Below are 14,104 nucleotides of genomic sequence, written 5' to 3' on the forward strand. Positions count from 1 at the left end.
TGTGATCGGTTGTGCTCATTCCATGGCCAAATTCAAAAGTTCAACATAATTCTATGCTCACTAACCCAATTTTAGGCTAGAATGACAGGAACATGGTGTTAGGCACCATAGACCTACTAGACTATGGTGTTAGGCAGCATAAATCTTCTAGACTATGACACTAGGCGCCATAGTCATGCCATTTTGGGTCCAAATTTGAACCCCTAATGGTCGAAAAGTTGTTGAGCGAGAAAGTGCTCCCAATGTTGACCTTCTTAAAAAATTTCAACACATTTTGTGAAATTGTGTATAAATAAAACTTTCACCCCCTCATTCGAATATCTCTTAATTATTTCTCTACAATTTTTCAATTCACATTTCAATTGAGCAAAGCAATTAAGCATCTTTAAGGCAATGGACGAAAGATTTGAAGTCAAGCATTCAATTTAGTATTTACGATCAAGTTTATGTGTTTCCTCCATTAATGAAGGCATGCATGAACTCCTATTAAGAAACATAAACCTTTCATGAGGCTTCAAGGCAAGAAGATCATGACAAAGGTATCATTTGTCAATTTTGCATTTCCTCAAGGTTTTCAGCTTCTACCCTACCAAGGGTAAGCTCTCTTTTCTAACCAACATTGTTGTATGTGGAGATTAATTCATACCCAAGGTTTGACTTAGACAAACCCCTATATAGCCCAACATTTTCCCCCTCTTTCATGTGTGTAGGTTCCAAATTTGATAATAGAGAGTTGTAGATTCATAGAGTGTAAACAAAGACACACAATTCGAGACTCCAAACAAGCGGAAACCCCTAGTCTATAGAGCTTTGCTTTAGTCATCGACACTTTTTTGCGAAATTTTAGGAGAATGATCTACAAAGTACATTGATCCAAAAACCGAACATTAAAATTGATAAAGACACCTATGGTCTAGGGTGCCTCACTCCATATATCAACACTTTCGGGTCTAGATTTTAGATGTGGCTTCCTTTTTGGATCCCATACCTAGATTTGGTCTTAAATATTACATTACAATTCTATATCTTTCTATTTATGTCAATTCTTGTCAACTTCCTAACACTTTACCTAGTTCTTATATCATTTCTTGTCTTAATCATATTAATAAAAAAGAGACCAATCAATCACAAGTGCCCAACTCTCCTAAGGGACTGAAGTTGGGCCTAATTAATTATTCTCCAATTAAATGTATGATGGGATTGGGACTGATTTCTCGTTTGCATGTTTAGACTAGCGAAACCTCATTTCCTCACCATTTCATTTTGGTGAACTTGACATTACTTGCATAATTTCTTATTTGGTTTACGTCTAAGTTTACTTGCATAATTTCTAATAGTAAAAGTGAATTCTTATTTTGATAAATTGGACAAAAGGTATGGCTAATCGAAAAAAGATAGTAAATGTAAGTTTAAGAATTGAATGATAGATACAAATAGAAAATTGAAAAAAATGCCCTAACACTTTTGTGAAGGGCTTGGAAAGAGACTTTTGACACCTATAAGAACTTGAAAAATTACATCCATGAACAAAAGCTATAGCCTTAAAAATTCACCCCCAACATTGTAGGGTTGTTGGGACATGACACAATTATAGTAGGTAGTGACACCACTCAAATAAGTAGTGATGGTGAGGTGGTCAGTTGATGTAGGAGTGGTGGCTACTAGGCACAAGGCCCATTTTTTGTAGTGCTTGTTAAATGTTAGCCCTAATTGGCTAAAGGGGACTAGGTGCCAACCCCACTTGTGCCAAGAATTGAGATATAACTTTTTTAATAATATTTAAAACATAATTTTTTATAAAAAATTGCACTAGAGGCCCATGATAGTTGCAATGACTATGTACAACAATTGTACAAGCATACAATCTAACAAAATCATATGATGACCATACAATTGTATACAATTCCATATGAATTCCAATGGTACCCCCCCAAAACCTCTATATGTGACAATCTAAACACCTTATCGAGTTTACAAAAAATAAGATTGAATTAACCATTTGCAACACATGATGCTTTTACATTTTTTTTAAAATAGGCTTTTCCAAATGAATTTCTAATAGTAAAAGTGAATTCTTGTGTTTCTTTTACAATTTAAAAAATTGCTTCATTTTGGTATCTTGGACAAAAGTTATAGCTACTTGAAAAAATAAATGGGAGCTTTAGAATGAAAGAACATATACAAACAACGAAATTGGAAAAATGTCCCAACAGTTTTGTGAAGGGCTTGGAAATATCAATTCAACACGTGTAAGAACTTCAAAAATCACATTCATGGGCAAAACTTATAGATGCTTGGAAAACATCTATTTAAAGCCATTGTGGTTGGGTCATTACTCAACTCTAATGGGCAATGACATCACTCAAATAGGTTGCAACTAAGGGGTGGTTAGTGGATGGAGTGGTGACCTCTAGGCGATAGGCTTGTTGTTGTTAGTACCTACTAAGCTTTAGCCCCTTTGGGCTAAAGGGAATTAGGTGCTAACCCCACTTACACCCAGAGGATGAGATGTATATCAACATCACTTGATGCAATGTATATCAACATCACTTGATGCAAGGCTTTGCATAATTAAATAAATAAAAAATTAATAATAATAAAAAACTTATTTTTTTGAAGCAAATCATACCAAAGGCTTGTGCTAGTTGCAATGACTATGTACAATGAATTTATAAATATACATTTTGATAGAAAATATACGATAATCATACGAATCTATGAAATTCCACAAGACTTCAAATGGAACCCCCCAAAAACCTCTATATGTGACAATAATAAAACCTTATGAAGTTTTCTAATAGTCTATATGTTTTTGGACCTTTTGAATTTAACAATAGGGTTGTTTTTGTTTTAGGAAAAATTACATGAAAGCAGTTGATAAAAAATATCAAATAAGATAAGATTCTTGTAGATTCAAACCTTTAATACTATGTTGAAATCATCGAGGGGCTCACAAGCTCACATGACCTTTATAAAACTAAACAATCATTCTACAAAGAGATTGGACAAAAATATCAATACTTATACAAATGTGAAGGATTGTATATAGAAGCTTTTGTATATAAGACAACCATGAGGAAATAAGGTAGTTGAGCTAAATAACTACTCCACGTGTGTACATGACAAGTGTGGAAACATGTGTCATATACAGACACAAGACAAAAATAAAAAGTTTAAATAAGCTTAGGTAGCAAGATGTAAACAAGTCTACTAATTAGGTGGCTAAAAAGTAACTAGATATAAAAAGACTCTTTTCACACAATTAGCAAATCTACATGTCACCCCAAAATTCAATTACTAGTTATATGCCTATATACAAGATAGTGCATATTGTAGTGTCCACCCTTGATTTGGCTTATTTTGACTAGAGTTGACTTTTATATTATGCTTGATAAGACTTATCTAGACTATATTTTGATGATTTGGATGAGGATTACTCATGTGCTTCAGTGACTTATGATTGATGTTAGACACTATTGGACATATGTTATTTTGATTATCTATATGGATGTTGGTACTACCATGATTGATCATGTGATTTGATGATACATGTACTTGATGGATTTTATATGCTCACTATGTGATGGATTATTAATAGATTAGATTTATCATGGTTTTGATGATGATTATGATTATGCTAACCCTACTTCATGATTACATGTGATGAGATGTTTATGAGATGTGTTTGACTATTGTTTGACTATCTTCATGATAGAGACGATTCCACATCACTCATTGCGAGTGGGATGTGTCATCGTGATTCTCTATCACTTACCTGTTCTATATACATGTACATGTACATTTATATGTATATGTGGTATTGTCGTTTTGTGGTTGCAGGATTTTGCAGGTACCAGACATCGACTCCACCTGGCTTCACAGGTCTGAGCGTGTCTTTAGTTCCAATGGCTTATGTGGTTCAGAGATGGCAGGAGTTCCCCTCACATACTCTAGGTCTAAGTTGTTCACCATGAGTAGTCAGTGTCTTGGCATAATTCGCCATGTCAGTTAGTAAGCTTGGTCTTTTGGTTGTGAGTTTAGTTTATGCCGATTGATTTACTTGCTTATGTTAGAGTAATTATGTGGCTCTTGATGTGTAGTTCTATATTTGGTAATGTTCATTTTAGTGTATTTAATTTATAAGTTTTGAATATTTAATTATTTGATATTTATATTTATTTGATAATTAGCGTTTATCGATTTTATGATTATTTATTTGATAAGCCTTATTGTTGTTTAATATTTGTGATTTAATATTTAATGGTATTTGATTATTTAATTATTTATTTGACCTTCTATGGTTTGATATTTAATCGATATCTTATATTTATTTGGTTCTTTAATTTATTTTATTAGCTTTTGGTTTATTTGATTTTAATCCCCATTTGGATTATTTATAAATACAGCTTATATTTATTTAATAGTTTGACTTTTATTCCTAAAGTGGGGTGTATGAACACATTAAATTAAATAAAGAAATAAAACAATCCCACTTGGCTGGATAAGTATATTTTATTTACTTTACCTACCTTTCACTCTCATTGGTTAAATTCAAAATGGGTGAATAAATTATATTATATGGTGGGTTGGTAAAATATACTCCAATATGGAATATTTTGATTGGCTGAAATTGAGGCTAGGGTTTTGGGATTATTGTTGCTTTTTATTTTCTTTCCCGTGAAGTTTTTTGGGTTGGTTGTTACTCTCTCGAAAAAATTTCAGCAAGCTTCTTCCTTAGTTTTGGATTTCTTCTCTTGGATTTGGTTGGAGCTTGGATTAGATTTGGTTTGGCTTGTGGGAGCTCTTCTTTAGCTTCATTTCCTTTACTTCAAGTTACAGGTTGGAGTTCTTCACTTTGTATTTTGTTTTTCAATGGCTTCTCTGTGTATGCATTGTGTCTACATTGTTTTGGGTATTGGGTTGAAATAATATCTTATTCTAAAGTTTATTATTGCTGAAAGGAAATATTTGGGAGGAAACTTTATATTATTTGGGTTTTGTATAGTTGCTGGAATATATGTTTTTGGTTTCTTGTGTATGGCATTTCACGACTCTCTGAGAAATGGTTCTGAAGTTATTTGATGTAAATCTTGGTTTATAGGCTGAGTTATTTTATTGTGTTTATACCCAAGAATTCCTTATTTTTGGGCGTTTCTTTTCATATGTTTTTCGAGCCTTTTCATTAAGTCTGTATTTTATTATTTTACCCGAAAGTTATCTAAGTTTTCCATAAGTTTTGTGCAAAAGCATTGTTTCTGCAAAAGCGTTGTTCTGTATTACATTTGTGTTGTTCTGTATTGCATTTGCGTTGCTCTACACAGCATAAGCATTGTCTTAGGATGCATAAGCGTGAATCTGGAAACATAAGTGTTGTTTCAGAATGCATATGCGTGATTCTGGAATGCAAAAGCATTGTTTTGCGGGGCAAAAGCGCTAACCTGACTGTGTTTTGTATTTTCCTAGTTTTGGTCAGTTTTGAAGTATTTTCCCGAAATGATTTTTGTACCAGAGGCTTTATTTGAGGTCTGTTAGTATTTCCTAGTTTTGGGTTTGACCAATTTTGATGCATTTTGATAGTTTTGAGTATATTTGTTTCTCTATGCATTGTGAGTATTTTAGACTCTCTTCCATGTGGATAGGCCATGGATGATTGAGATGATTTCTATGTTGTTTTGGACCAACAAGTGAGTAGGCCTTGCTGTGATGTTATTCTTTATTTGATGGCAACATTTGATGGCTTGTTATGCCTTTGTTTATTTCTAGCCAAGAGGCTCATTTTGTTATATGTTTCATTAATTGTTATTAGATGTTAATTAAGAAAAGCCTCTTGTGATTTATTATTGGGCCATGTTAGGAGGAGTGGGCTTCCTTGTGATGACCGGGGTCACGAGAGATAGGCTTGCATGAGGTTCCTTGTAAGGATGCATGAAGTCTAGACCACCAGGGCACATTGGAGTTTTCCGTGACTTATAAATAAGTGATGACCTAATAATCGATAGGTTGGGTAGTTAGATTAATTAATAAGATTCTAAATTGATTTGTACCTCATGACTTAGTCCTAGGGAGGATGTTTTAGGATAAGCATGAGAAAGCCCTAAAGACGGTAAGCTAATCTCCCTCAGTCTCTCATAGGTTGAGATGGCTCCACATGTCCATCAGGCTAGTGCCTTGTGTTATTATGTTATTATGTTATGAGGATGGCATGTGATGACACTCCACTCCTACATGTGTTTCACCTTTATGATTTATGATTATGCTTATTGGATGCATTTATGTCTCGATGAGTTTTAGGCCTCTGGGAGTTCATTCTTGTTGTATTGTGTAAGTTCTTGCTTGAGAGTCCTTGCGTGGTTAGTCTCCTTGGTTATAGGTGCCAACTTAGGTTTAGAGTATGTGTTGGGACCTTGTGTCATCTCCTAGCACGGGGGGTGGTTCCTTTGGTTCCACATGGTCAGGAGGTTGGTTCTTTTTAGCCATTGGGATGTTCTCTTGGATTCTTCTCGCGTGGATATGGATTCTTCTTCATGATGTACTATGGATGTACCTTGTAGCATATTTATGTAATGGATAAGATGGAATGTATGTAATGTAATATTTTTGTATATAGTAGATGGAATATTTTCGTAGAAAGAGCTATGCTCATAATGTATTTAATGTACTTGTATTTGTAAATGAATTGTAGTTGGAGATTGGAATTTAGAGACATTGTATTTGTACTATAGTAGAAATTTTATGAATCATGGAAATAAAGAGGATTATAGTTGGAATAGAATGGAATTTCTTTATGGATTAGTTGTATTATTTCATGGAATGTTTAGAGGCTAGTTAGAATGTTAAATAATCTCGAAGGAGGAATATTCGTAGATTAATAAGCAAATATATTAGAAGATGTTAATTGGATCTAGTAAATAGGAATGATTCACATAGATGCATTGGTAGAAAGGAAATTATGCATATCATGAGGGTTAAGTAATGTTGTAGGTTGCATATCTCATGGTTAAAGAATTAAAATATGATGCATTAATGAAGGTGAAATATACCTATCGTGTATGTAGTATGTTATTGTGGAAATGAATTTATTAATGATGTTAAAGTACCCTAGAGAAAGATTATTGATGTTGTGTTATTTCCGCTTGCATTATTTGATGAAATGAGAAATGATGTATGTTCATATTGGTTAATTGGGTAATAAATGTAAATAGATGGAGATGTTATATGTTGCATTAATTGTTATAGAAGTTAATTAAGAAATAAATTATGTCCATTTGTATATTATTGTTTAGTTTATTTAGGGTATTTTGGCGGGCATTACAACTTGGTATCAGAGCCCATGTTCAACACTGGGTACTTTGGTTTCGATTAAGCCCATTGTGCATTTTAGCATTTGGCATGGGGTAGCCTAGCGGTTTTATCCCTGCTATTTATTTTCTTGTAATAGTTCCCTTAGATGTTTAGCTTATAGTTTCCTTTGCATTTGCTTAGATAAGATGCCTGTTAGGGGTAGAGATCATCGTCGTGTTGGTCGCATGGGTACTCGTAGGAACCCTCACCCCGAGGTTTCTAAAAAGTCACACCATGAGGAACAGGAGCAGGAGCAGCCTAGAGATGATCTGATTCCACAGTTGGTGAACGTGCTTCAGGAGCTTCGTGGTCGCCTAGGATTGAGATAGGAGGAGAACCAACATGAGGGATCTCGTCATTCGGAGCATCGGGAGAGAGAGTGTTTGCGTTCTCCTAGGAGGAGAATGGAGGTGGATCAGGAGGTGCTTGCAGCTAGTCACATCAGAGATCTGAATAGGACTTATCCTCCTACTTTTGATGGCTTAGGCAGTGGTGTGGAGGCAGAGACATGGTTATTTGAATTAGGTAGGTGTTTTGCTATGCACCAGTGTAGTAGTAACACCAAGGCGAGATGTGCGATTTTGCATCTTCGTGATTTTGCGATGACATGGTGGCACATGGAGGAACAAAATTTGAATTTGGACATAGCGACGATGTCTTGGGAGTTATTCTTGGAGCGGTTTCATGCTAGATTTCTTTCAGATCATTGGAGGTAGAGGAAGGCCGATGAGTTCCATGCTTTGAGACAACAGAGGATGACTGTGGAGTAGTATGAGTGCAAATTCTTCGAGCTTAGACAATATGTTGGATATGCAGATGATGAGCCGACATTGATTCAACTCTTTGTTAGAGGTCTTAATGATCGTCTTGGTGGAGAGGTTCGGATGCACAAACCTAAGACCTTAGAGGCAGCTATGGAGAAGGCGAGACTAGAAGAGGAGAATCTTTCATTAGCATTAGGAGGAGCGACTAAAGGATAGACAGTTAGTGCACCTTTACAAGATCTATAGTGAGAGGACCACAACAACAGTCTTTAGGATATGCTAGGAGTCATCCTTCTTCTTTCCGTAGTGGTCAGCAATTTAAGAAGAGATTTTCTCAGGGGCAAAGATTTGCTCGAGGTGCCAGATTTTAGGTTGATAGGAGTCACAATCGTCAACGTGACAGGAGACCTACTCCTTCTCAACCAGTACAGAGTTCACAACCAGTTTCTAGTAGAGGCAGTGTTCAACAGTCGAATATAGCACCAGGTAGCAGAGTGTTTGTCAAGAGAGATTGCTTCGCATGTGGACAGCCAGGTCACATTGTCGCTCATTGTCCTCAGCGTACTTCTCATATGTCAGGGCAGTAGAAGCTAGCTACTTCTAAGCCTACAGTTGGAGATGCAGGCAAGTCTCATTGCGTTTTTGCGACGGTTGATAACCGTCAGGATGATCATTAGGCCACCATTGTAGAGACATTAGGTGTGATAGGTGGTATCTCTTGTTTAGTGTTATTTGATTTTGGAGCGTCAAACTCTTTTATTTCTCCTTTTCTAGTAGATCGATGCGGGCTTGCTACAACAAAGCAAGACGACAGGTGGCAGGTAGAGTTAGCTTCGAGGTCCAAAGTGGTAGTGGATTCCCTTGTGCTCAATTGTCCTTTAGTTTTAGGAGATTTCCAGACCTTTGTGGATCTTCGTGTTATGTCTTTGGGATCTTATGATGTGGTTCTTGGTGTGGATTGGCTTGGATCTCACCAAGCACAGATATATTGTAGAGGTAAGAGAGTGCAGTGGAAGGATGATAGTGGGAAGAGTGTGGAGATTGTAGGTATTCAAAGACCTATCTCTCTTCGCATGATTTTTGCTATGCAGATGAAGAGGTGTGCGCGTAAGGGTTGCCAGTTGTTTGCGGTTAGAGTGAAGGATGTGGATGAGGGAGTTAGCTCAGAGGATTTATTGCAACAAAATCCCATTCTTCAGGAGTTTGCAGATGTTTTTCCTAGTGAGATTCCAGGTATGCCCCCTCGACGAGATATAGATTTCAGGATTGATTTGGTGCCAGGAGCTGAGCCTATTTCTAAAGCTCCCTATCAGATGACCACGCAGGAGTTGAATGAGTTGAGGGTTCAGTTGGAGGAGTTGTTGGGGAAGGGATTTATTCATCCCAGTGTGTCCCCTTGGGGTGCACCTGTGTTATTTGTGAAGAATAAGAACGGATCTCTTTGATTATGCATCGATTACAGACAACTTAATAAGGTGACGGTGAAGAACTGATATCCCTTGCCTCAAATAGATGATTTATTTGACCAGATTAAGGATGCTAAAATCTTCTCTAAGATTGACCTTAAGTTCGGGTGTCACCAGTTGAGGATTCAGGAGGCAGACATTCATCGCACAACTTTTCGCACTAGATATGGCCATTATGAGTTCACAGTGGTACCTTTTGGTCTCACGAATGCACCATCGGTTTTCATGAGCTTGATGAATGGTGTATTGAGGTTGTATTTGGATAGATTTGTATTAGTGTTTCTGGATGATATTTTGATTTATTCGAGATCAGTTGAGGAGCATGAGGATCATGTGAGGGAGGTTTTGCAGTGTCTTAGGGAGAATCAACTATACGCCAATTTGGTGAAGTGTGATTTCTTCTAGACAAAGGTGAGATATCTTGGTCATGTGATTTCTAGAGAGGGTACCGCAGTTGATCCCTCGAAGATTTAGGCGATTGTTGATTGGCCAACACCCACTAATGTGGGAGAGGTGCGTAGTTTCATGGGTTTAGAAGGATATTATCGCAGATATGTTCAGTATTTCTCCAGGATAGCTCATCCTATCACTTCTCTTCAGAGAAAAGGAAAAAAGTTTGTTTGGACAAAGCAATGTGAGATAGCATTTCAGATCCTTAAGGAGCGTTTGACCAGTGCACCTATTTTAGCAGTGCCAGACCCTTTGGGGAATTTTGTGGTGTGCACAGATGCTTCTTTGGAGGGTCTAGGAGCAGTGTTGATGCAGGATGGTCGTGTGATTGCATATGAGTCACGTAAACTTAAGAATCATGAGCAGAATTATCCCACCCATGATCTTGAGTTAGCGGTAGTGGTTCATGCTTTGATTAGATGGAGGCACTTCCTTCTTGGACATAGATTCGAGTTGCATAGTGATCATCGCAGTTTGCAGTATATCTTCACGCAGCCGAATTTGAATGCTAGGCAGAGGTGTTGGATGGAGTTCTTATGTGAGTACGATTTTGAGGTGAGATATATTCAGGGTAAGGAGAATGTGGTAGCAGATGCATTGAGTTGCAGGAGGCATGAGATTTCAGCAATGTCTCTTAGGTGGATTTGAGGAGTCGTATTCTTAGTGCCCTTCCTTTAGATGTATGGTATCAAGAGATTATTGTAGAGGTTGCCACAGGTAGAGCTCTCGAAGGCAGATATGCAGGTTACTCAGTAGAATCAGATGGACTTCTTAGACATTTGGGACGTATTTATGTTCCACCATCAGATGGTCTTCAAGATTTGATCATGTCTGAGGCACATCGTGCACCTTACTCGACACATCCAGGTATGAAGAAGATGCATGCGGATTTGAGACAGATATATCATTGGTCAGGTATGAGGAGAGATATTGCAGATTTTGTGGCATGTTGCCTAGAGTGTCAGGGAGTGAAGGCAGAGCATCAACATCCCGCAGGATTATTACAGTCACATTTGGTTCCAGGATGGAAATGGGATATTATATCTATGGATTTTATAGTTGGATTGCCCATGTCTTCATGCTGCCATGATGCTATTATGGTCACTGTAGACAGATTGACTAAAGTAGCACACTTTTCTCCGAACAGGTCTTCGTATACAGTAGTGACAGTAGCTCGAGTTTTCTTGGAGGGAGTTATGAGGTTGCATGGTATTCCTCGGTGGATCATACCAGATCATGATCCAGTGTTCACATCAGCATTTTGGACAACTCTTCAACATGATTTGGGTACGCAGTTGAACTTTAGTTCAGCTTATCACCCCCAAACAAATGGACAGACAGAGAGGGTGAACTAGGTTTTGGAGGATATGTTGAGGATGTACGTGATGGATCAGCAGTCTCGTTGGGAGGATTATCTCTATTTGGTTGAGTTTGCATAAAATAATGGTTACCATAGCTCTATTGGTATGTCTCCTTATCAGGTGTTATATGGTAGACCATGTCGCACACCCTTGAGTTGGGACCGTTTAGAGGATAGAGTGCGTCTCGGATCAAAGATGTTGCATGATATGGAGGAGCAGGTGGCTCGCATTAGAGAGCATTTGTTGGCCGCTCGAGATAGACAGAAGAAATATACAGATGCCCATCGAGTGGACATGCAGTTTTCTATTGGTGACAGGGTATTTCTGAGAGTTCGCCCGCGAAAGAGTCCGATCCATTACGGAAAAGGCTCTAAGTTGGCACCTCGATTTGTTGGACCTTTTGAGATTTTGGATCAGATTGGTCCTGTGGCTTATCGCGTTGCCTTGCCACTTAGCTTGTCCCACATCCATGATGTCTTTCATGTTTCAGTTTTGAGGTTATATCATCCTGATATTTCACACGTGTTGGATTGGAATGCTTCACAGGTCAAGGACAGGCAACTTTCTATGGAACCCATGCGCATTCTTCAGCACAGAGAGATGTCCCTCAGAGGTTGGAGCGTAGAGAAGGTAAGGGTCCAGTGGGATCTGATTGATGATTCTTCAACTACTTGGGAGGACGCAGTACGGATGAGACAGCTATATCCCTATTTGTTCTCAGGCTTCTAGGAGTAAGCCTAGGCAAAGGGGGGGAGGATGTAGTGTCCACCCTTGATTTGGCTTATTTTGACTAGAGTTGACTTTTATATTATGCTTGATAGACTTATCTAGACTATATTTTGATGATTTGGATGAGGATTACTCATGTGCTTCAATGACTTATGATTGATGTTAGACACTATTGGGCATATGCTATTTTGATTATCTATATGGATGTTGGTACTATCATGATTGATCATGTGATTTAATAATACATGTACTTGATGGATTTTATATGCTCACTATGTGATGGATTATTGATAGATTAGATTTATCATGGTTTTGATGATGATTATGATTATGCTAACCCTACTTCATGATTGCATATGATGAGATGTTTATGAGCTATGTTTGACTATTGTTTGACTGTCTTCGTGATAGAGACATTTCCACATCACTCATTGCGAGCGGGATGTGTCGTCGCGATTCTCTATCACTTGCCTGTTCTATATATATGTATATGTATATGTGGTATTGTCGTTTTGTGGCTGCAGGATTTTGCAGGTACCAGACATTGACTCCACCTGGCTTCACAAGTCTGAGCGTGTCTTTAGTTCCAATGACTTATGTGGTTCGAAGATGGCATGAGTTCTCCTCACATACTCTAGGTCTAAGTTGTTCACCGTGAGTAGTCAACGTCTTGACATAATTCGCCATGTCAGTTAGTAAGCTTGGTCTTTTGGTTGTGAGTTCAGTTTATGCTGGTTGATTTACTTGCTTATGTTAGAGTAATTATGTGGCTCTTGCTGTGTAGTTCTATATTTGGTAATGTTCATTTTAGTGTATTTAATTTATAAGTTTTGAATATTTAATTATTTGATATTTATATTTATTTGATAATTAACGTTTATCGATTTTATGATTATTTATTTGATAAGCCTTATTGTTGTTTAATATTTATTTAATATTTGTGATTTAATCTTTAACGGTATTTGATTATTTAATTATTTATTTGACCTTCTATGGTTTGATATCTAATCGATATCTTATATTTATTTGGTTCTTTAATTTATTTTATTAGCTTTTGGTTTATTTGATTTTAATCCCCATTTGGATTATTTATTTACAGCTTATATTTATTTAATAGTTTGACTTTTATTCCTAAAGTGGGGTGTATGAACACATTAAATTAAACAAAGAAATAAAACAATCCCACTTGGCTGGATAAGTATTTTTTATTTACTTTACCTACCCTTCACTCTCATTGGTTAAATTCAAAATGGGTGAATAAATTATATTATATGGTGGGTTGGTAAATATACTCCAATATGAAATATTTTGATTGGCCGAAATTGAGGCTAGGGTTTTGGGATTATTGTTGCTTTTTATTTTCTTTCCCGTGAAGTTTTTCGGGTTGGTTGTTGCTCTTCTTTGGAAAAAAATTCAGCAAGCTTCTTGCTTGGTTTTGGATTTCTTTTCTCTTGGATTTGGCTGGAGCTTGGATTGGATTTGGTTTGGCTTGTGGGAGCTCTTCTTCAACTTCATTTCCTTTACTTCAAGTTGCAGGTTGAAGTTCTTCACTTTGTATTTTGTTTTTTAATGGCTTCTTTGTGTATGCATTGTGTCTGCATTGTTTTGGGTATTGGGTTGAAATAATATCTTATTCTAAAGTTTATTATTGCAAAAAGGAAATATTTGGGAGGAAACTTTATATTATTTGGGTTTTGTATAGTTGCTGGAATTTATGTTTTTGGTTTCCCATGTATGACATTTCACGACTCTGTGAGAAATGGTTCTGAAGTTATTTGATGTAAATCTTGGTTTATAGGCTGAGTTATTTTATTGTGTTTATACCCAAGAATTCCTTGTTTCTGGACGTTTATTTTCATATATTTTTCGAGCCTTTTCGTTAAGTCTGTATTTTATTATTTTTCTCGAAACTTATATGATTTTTTCGTAAGTTTTGTGCAAAAGCGTTATGTCTGCAAAAACATTATTCTGTATTGCATTTGCGTTGTTTTGT

This window comes from Cryptomeria japonica, chromosome 4, assembly GCF_030272615.1.
Source record: "Cryptomeria japonica chromosome 4, Sugi_1.0, whole genome shotgun sequence".
Lineage (NCBI taxonomy): Eukaryota > Viridiplantae > Streptophyta > Pinopsida > Cupressales > Cupressaceae > Cryptomeria > Cryptomeria japonica.